This window comes from Nuphar pumila, chromosome 6 (genome assembly GCF_984573655.1).
Source record: "Nuphar pumila chromosome 6, dmNupPumi1.hap1.1, whole genome shotgun sequence".
Taxonomy (NCBI): domain Eukaryota; kingdom Viridiplantae; phylum Streptophyta; class Magnoliopsida; order Nymphaeales; family Nymphaeaceae; genus Nuphar; species Nuphar pumila.
The window spans coordinates 87,636,961-87,644,368 of record NC_143254.1 but is presented as its reverse complement, the minus strand read 5'-3'; positions in this window follow the sequence as shown (position 1 = coordinate 87,644,368).

Sequence of the window (7,408 nt, the reverse complement as noted above, 5' to 3'; positions counted from 1 at the left end):
CTAGCATCCCTTTTTTTTTACCATTACTGGAGCTTCTCTGCAAATCCATGGTCGACAGCCATTCTCTCCATTGATTATTGTGAAGCATTCAACCTCTTTCACCAAGCTCCTTCTCCCCTATTTCTTCTCCATCAACTTTTCGGAAGAGATCGATTCTGGACTTCCTCAGGGCTCTCACGAAATCAGAGATCTATCCACACCCGTGGCAAGAGGCCTTCAGGATAGAACCAGAGCCTTGTTTCCCTCTTTCATAAATCTCTGCTAAAAAAAAGAGAAGAAGAGGAAAATCAAACACAAATTGAGGATTTCGGCATACGATAACAGACTCTTCAGAATCATCCTTTCCCTTTCCTCTATAATCCATCAAGAGGAATTTGGTCCCTACAATAACAAGGTGAGAAAACTTTTTTTCTTTCTTCTTCCTTTTCTTTCTCTGTTTTTCTCTCGATTCTTTTCATTTCGCTTCAATGAGCACCACCAGTTGTGTTGATTTGCCTGTGCAACATCAACCCACTCTGTGCAATAACAAAGGAACTCTTCGGTTCCAACAATCACTTCCCCTTTAAGAAATTTATTTCAGAATTTCCCTTGAAAACTCTTTTATAATTTGTCTTATACATTGTAATTCATAGCATCTGGGCTTTGGTTTTTATTTTTTTTTTATGATAATTTATTATGAGTTTATCGTAGTCTTTCAATTTTATCAATGTTAGCTTTCGTTCCTCTTCTCCGCATATATTATTCAATTTGCATTTTAGCCCCAGTTTATATCTAAGTTTTGGATTCATATTGCACTTGAATATCTTTCTATCGGCCTCGTTCATGCTTTGTTCATTTTTTTTTCTTTTCACATCCTGTTACATTATATCTGCTTGCTTTCATAACATGCGTGTTCTGCCATAATCGTCACGATGCCATGTCTGTAGTGTTTCGATGAGAATATCTAGTTGTATTCTCATTATGAGGTTTTCATCATCTGCTATTCTGAAAACCCAGATTAAAGCCGTCGTGAAGTCCAGGGCCATGGTCTAGATTTACCGCAGGAATATTTGGTTTAAATCTATAAGCTGAGCTTCACTATCTGCGTCAATGGGACATGATGCCTTCTTGTCTGAACGTTACCATGACTAGATTCCCTATCACGATAACAAGCCTTAGCTTCCCTAAAAGCCCTTCCTGCTTTAGCTGTGAACCCTTCAGTAGAATGAGGAAACAGGGCAACGTAACCCTTTTGAATTACTGTATGTGATTCTGACCCTTCAGCAACAGCAGAGTATCGATTTGGGTTTAATATCCTCCAGGCAAACGGCTGTGCAGTCTATGGTTGAAGACGTTGATGTCCATAATCTAATTGCATTATATGTTTTAGAAAAAGAGAGAGGGGGGTATCGATTCTGAAAGCTCATCACTCAGTGATTGAACATGAGTAACCATAAGATTTACATTTTTCTGTTCATATCAGGATTTTTTTTTTTTTTGTTGATGAAACATTAAGAATGTTAAGACTCTCTTTTGTCATAGTAGCATTTGGATCATTAATAATTCCTAAGATCCTGCCTATTAGATGTTGTACCTAATTCCTTGTTCTTGTGCATCATTATGGATGTCTTTGTTTCAATTGCTAGGTTCTTTGCCTGATGATTCTTTTTTTTTGCAGGATTGATATTCTTTGTATCTCCTAAATCATTAAGATTAAACTAGATATATTATAACTCTCAATAGTTGCATTGTTCAGCAGGATACCTTGCAGGTCTTAGATTCATATCCCTTAATCTTGACTTCAGCTTCAAATTTTATGATCGACATGGTTGAGCATCTAGGAGACAAAAGGGTTTATCACAGTAAAATATCATCCAATTGGGCTAGGAAGTGACAGAAAGGTTCACGTTTGAGAGCAACTTCTTGTGAAACTTGAGATATATTTCAATTTCAGGAAGTGTAAAGGAGGGTTCTACCCCTCTTACAGTTCCATCAAACAGGGGAGCCTTTCCGTTGTTTGGAAACCATGATATTGCCACTAATTGAATTTTTTTTTTTATTTTGTCAAACATCTGATTGGTCTTGAAAGCACTGTTATCTCCTCTGGGTCGATGTCATCAATCCATAAATCGTTTTCTGGGTTTTCTAAAAAAAAAAAATGCTTTGTGGTCTATTCAAATTGATGCTGATGGGTTTATTTTGGCCATGGAGAATCTAGTAGACAATGCTCATCGTGGGATAATGCAAATAAGTTCTAATACTATATTCATCTTCAGGTTAGTCTGTGTGTTATTTGCTGCAAAATTTGGTTTGGCCAGTCATCTGATTACAATGTACTTCTGTTACATTTATTCCATAGCACTTGTTGCAATACCACTATTCACTAGCTACATTTGCCACATTGTGCATGTGCATCCTTTAGCATTACATCTCCATGTAATTCTTCATCTCCTAACACCTTCCTGCACTCACATAAACTCATTTAGCATCATCTTCTTCAGCACCCAATTTCACTTCCTTGTGCTTTTCATCATACTGCTGCCATTACAGTAGTTTTCCTGCATCTTCATTTTGCCCGTGCGATATAACTCAGCACCTTGTTCACTTGCGGCTTGTCACTAGCTGCAATAATCTTTCCACAACACCACACACAACAATGATGAATATTGTTGCGGTTTCCTGCGCACAACCAATGCACAGGACCTGCAATTGTCGCAACATTGCAGTCACCACCTCCCTACAACTTCCTGTGTTTTCACCACTTTTGCTTTTTTTTTTTTAATAACTCAAATACTCCCTTACGCACAACTGCTCCCATCAGCTGGCTGTGATCAATACCTATCCCTATTCCTTCACCCAAGAAAACAGTCCTCACAAGGTCTACCCAAAGTTCTATACAAAATGTGGCTTCTGCAAATGACAAAAGGCAACATATAGTTTCTTGGACATCCAGTGGCAGAACTTTGAGCCACAGCAGGAGATTTTTAGCTCTGTTAGGTTGTAAGGATGTTGTCCAAACTCTTGGGAGTGTGGAAAGTCTTTTTTTTTGTATATCATTTTTAGCAGTTTACCCTTCTTACCATTAAACATAACCTTCCATTCAAGCACAGTCATGGTCTTGACTGCTGCAAACATCCCTAGCAATGTTTACAACTGCCCAGCAGCCCATCATATGTGGTCATTTCTTGCCACAAACCACCAATGTCCCACCATCACTAGCTACAACAGTGTCACCCTGATGCCCTACACATACCCCATCTTCATTCACAGCCCTGCACCCCACTAATATTCCACCAACATATCCCATTTGAAAGCCCCCTATATGTTCTTTGCAAAGCTCTCATTCACATCTCATCTTACATGTTATCCTATATGCATCTGCCTCAAGAAATTGGCATCTATGTTAAAACCCAAACATGCATTCTGCATTCATATACATGGATATATATTTCCTGTATGGATGCACGCAGGCTCTTGATGTTTTATATTTGTCCATCATTTATATCTCCCATCATATACTAACTTGGAATCCTGCAGGAGTTGTTGAAGTTTCTTCCTAGATTCAGGACTTTATCATTTTAAACTTCGATTTCAAATAATGTAATAGTTAGATGTTAATTGAGAATCTACATTTCCTGCTTTAGGTAGAATGAATAAGCATCGTAAATATCATGAATTGCTTGTTTTCATGCATTTTTTGCCTTTATTCCTCAAATTCTCACAATGGTGAAAATACGAATGGCACGTGCACCATTTTGTAAGAGGTAAGTTAATTCTAAGTTGACGATTTACATCAACGGCCATAGTCGGGGTGTAAACAAAACTTAGAATTTTTATCTTTTACAAAATAACACTGGATCCACACTGGATCCATTTTCAGAATTCATCATATTTTTCCTAAAATATTTTATTCTTTTATCAGAATTTAACTTAAAATTAACTCAAAATATATACCAATGGCCATAGTCAGGGTATATTGAGGGTTAATTTCATTTTAAATTCTATAAAAGCACTAAAATGTATTTTATTCTTCTTTTGAATTTAAATATAGATTATCATATAATACATTTAATGACCATAGTCAAGGATGTATTATATTTTCAATCTTATTTTAATTCATTTAAAGAATGAAATAGCTTTTCAAAATCCAAATTCAAACTTATTCAAATTCATTCATCATATAGGATAGAATTGCATCATATTTTCAAAAATTTCCTTTTCAAAATTCCAAAGTGATTCTCCCTCTTCATTTCTCAGATCAAATCTTATTCAAATCCAATTCTATTCCATTTCAATATTCAAAAATTCAATTTCAAAGTCCAATTCGACTTTGAAATTCCAAAATCATTTTATATTCAAACTTCAAATTTCCAATTCAAATCAAAAATTCAAATTCAAAGTTCAATTTAACTTTGAAGTTATCTTCTGATTTCAAAATCAAGTTCATCCCCCTTATCTTCAATCAAGGTTTGGGTTTGAATCTCAAGTTTAAATTTGGGTTTCTAAAAACCCAGATCCATCTTTAAAGGTCCTATTTGGACTTCTCAAAACCCAAATCCAAAATCAAATCTTAGTCTCAACTTGGATCCAGATTTCCAAGTATAAAACTCCATTCCACTTTGGATCTCCAATTACAGATCCAAATTCCATTTAGGATCCAAATCCTTATTCCATTTTGGATCTCCAGTTACAGATCCAAATTCCATTTAGGATCCAGATCCTCATTCCCCTTTTAGATCTCAAATCACAGATTCAAATTCTATTTAGGATCTAGATCCTCATTCCATTTTGGATCTCCAATTACAGATCCAAATTCCATTTAGGATCCAGATCCCCATTCTACCATTGGATCTCAGATTCAGATCCAAATTCCAATTCTTAGGATCCAGAATCCAACTCTACTTTGGATCTCAGACTTCAGATCCAAAATCCATTCTTTAGGATCCAGAACCCAATTCACCTCGGATCTCGGATTTCAGATCCAAGTCCATTCTAGGATCCAGAATCCAATTCTACTTTGGATCTCAGACTTCAGATCCAATTCCATCTTAGGATCCAGAGTCCAACCCTATCTCAGATCTCAGATTTCAGATCCAAATACCATCTTGGATTCCAAATCTTGAATCCAATTCCATTCAAAATTCCAAGTCCAAATTCCACTTTAAATTCTAATTCTCAAAGCCAGTTCCATTTCATTCAAACCAAGTTCCTATTTCAGATCCTAAATCCAAAAATCAACTCAAAACTCTATTCAGAATCCCGAATTGGGATTCGGATTTCATCTTGAAATTCCAACTGTTCCAAATCCCATTCCTCAATTCCTTTAGATTTCCCACATTTCCTTCTAACTTCAAAACTTTAAAGTTAGAATTCAATTCCATTCCAAATATTAATCCAAGTTCAAACTTCCAAATTCAAAGTCCATTTATGACTTTGAAATTTTCTTTCTTCTTTCTTTTTTTTCAGTTTCAAGATCATTTCTCTCAAAGATCCAAATTCATTTTCCTAAGCTCTGATTATTCTAAAAACTTAGAACTTCAAATCTTAAGTTCTAAGTTAGAAAACATTTCTTCACTTTATCGGTTTCACTTGAGAATTCTTCAAAACATTTTCAAAAAGAGCATACATCTTTGCATTTGCACAAGCATGATTCATTGTGCATTTTAGACTTAGGATAAATACTTAGATAATTTCTTAGCAAAGCAAAAGGCATTAATTCAACCCTTGGTTCGATTACCCCTGGTAAAGGCGCCAGGAACGGTCGAACCTCGTACCGACGAGCGGATCCCGTCTCCCAGTTTTCCCGCAAATATTTCAAAAACGGAGGCGAGTTATTTCAAAATTCTTCAAAATTAAGGTCAAGTGAAATCCGCAAAAGAGTTCCTCTTCTCTTCTTTTCTTTCTTTTCTCTTCTCTCTTTCTTTCCGTCTTTTATCTTTCTCCCCTCAAAAAGGAGGAAAATAAGAGGTTGGAAAGGGAAAGAGAAGGAAGAGAGAGAACATTACGAGAGGAAAATTTTTGCGATGATCACAGGTTTGGCGACCGAGATGGGACTCGTCTCCATCCGATCGAATTTATGCCTTTTTACTTTGCTTTGATATTATCTAGGTCTTTATTCTTCAAATGTGAGCTTCATTTCCATGCAAACCTTAGGAGCCTAGACTCTGTCCTAAAGCTGACATCATTGCATATAGGATTTAAGTATGGTTTGGTAGGACCATATTGAGGAGATTATTCATATTCACATTAGACTTACGTCTTAAATACAACTCTCCTCAATTTTAGGGATTGAATGCAAAACAATGTATGCAAGTGTATGCTTCTCCTCATTTTAATCTATCTCTTTAGGAATTGCATTAGAGCCTTCTGATTTCTTGCATGTTGCCCATATTTTTGAAAACCTCCTTACCTATATTGTCCTGGTCTTCACGTTGCTGGGCTGTCTCACTGAACCATAGTTTGGGAGAGAGCCTCACAACTGGACCACTTATTTGGGTTCACGCCCCCCTACCACGTACCTAAGGGCCATAGTCCGAGGTATATCGGTAGGTGCTCAAGGATGTTGGGAAGCCATTACCTTAGAACCGGAGAAATATTTCTATGCCACGTACTTCGAGCTTCGACTTGGGTATATCGGCGTATCTTGATTGGAATAAGATAATTTGAACCCTAGAGTTAGGATTAAGGTCCTACAAGCCATTTCAACTATTGCATTTCGAGTCAGCCTTTAGGGAGTGCTGTATGCGCATCCTTGTTTGTGCAGCTTTGGTTGTGTGATATTTCTCTTATTCTCTCATATATATGTATCAGACCCTTTTCAAAAACCCTGGGTGTATTATTGAAAACTTACCCTTATTTTCAAAAACCCCAGGTGTATATTTCTATCTACTTACATTTCTTTTTCTTTTTTAGATCAAATTCTCTTCAAAACCCTGGAAAATTCCTTTAAAATTTTATCAACCTTTTCAAAATTTCCAGGTTGATTCTTTAAGGAGTCTATCCATAAGTCCTGCATTCTATCTAATTTCCCTTATTTTCTTTGCCCCAGTATCCTCTCAATGGCGTCAAATTCCCTCGATGATGTCTTTCCCCAAGATCATGTCTTCTATCAGATTCAGGATGGACCTCCGGATCTGCGGGTCATCCAGTCTCGTCCTTTCTTCCCTCAGTGGTATTATTCTTGGTTCGCCACCTTCTCACGTATGTTCCCAGACCACTTGGATGACTGTGGGTTGGAGATGGCATCAGCGGTAGGCAAGCGAACCATCAATGGAGCCCTGATTCAGGCTATGGCAGAACGGTGGAATCCACGTACCTGCACATTCTGGTTTCCTTAGGGGGAAATGACTCTACTGATGGATGAGTTCAATGATATTATGGGATTGCCCGAACCAGCTGGTCAGCCAGATGATCCTATCGAGCAGCAGTT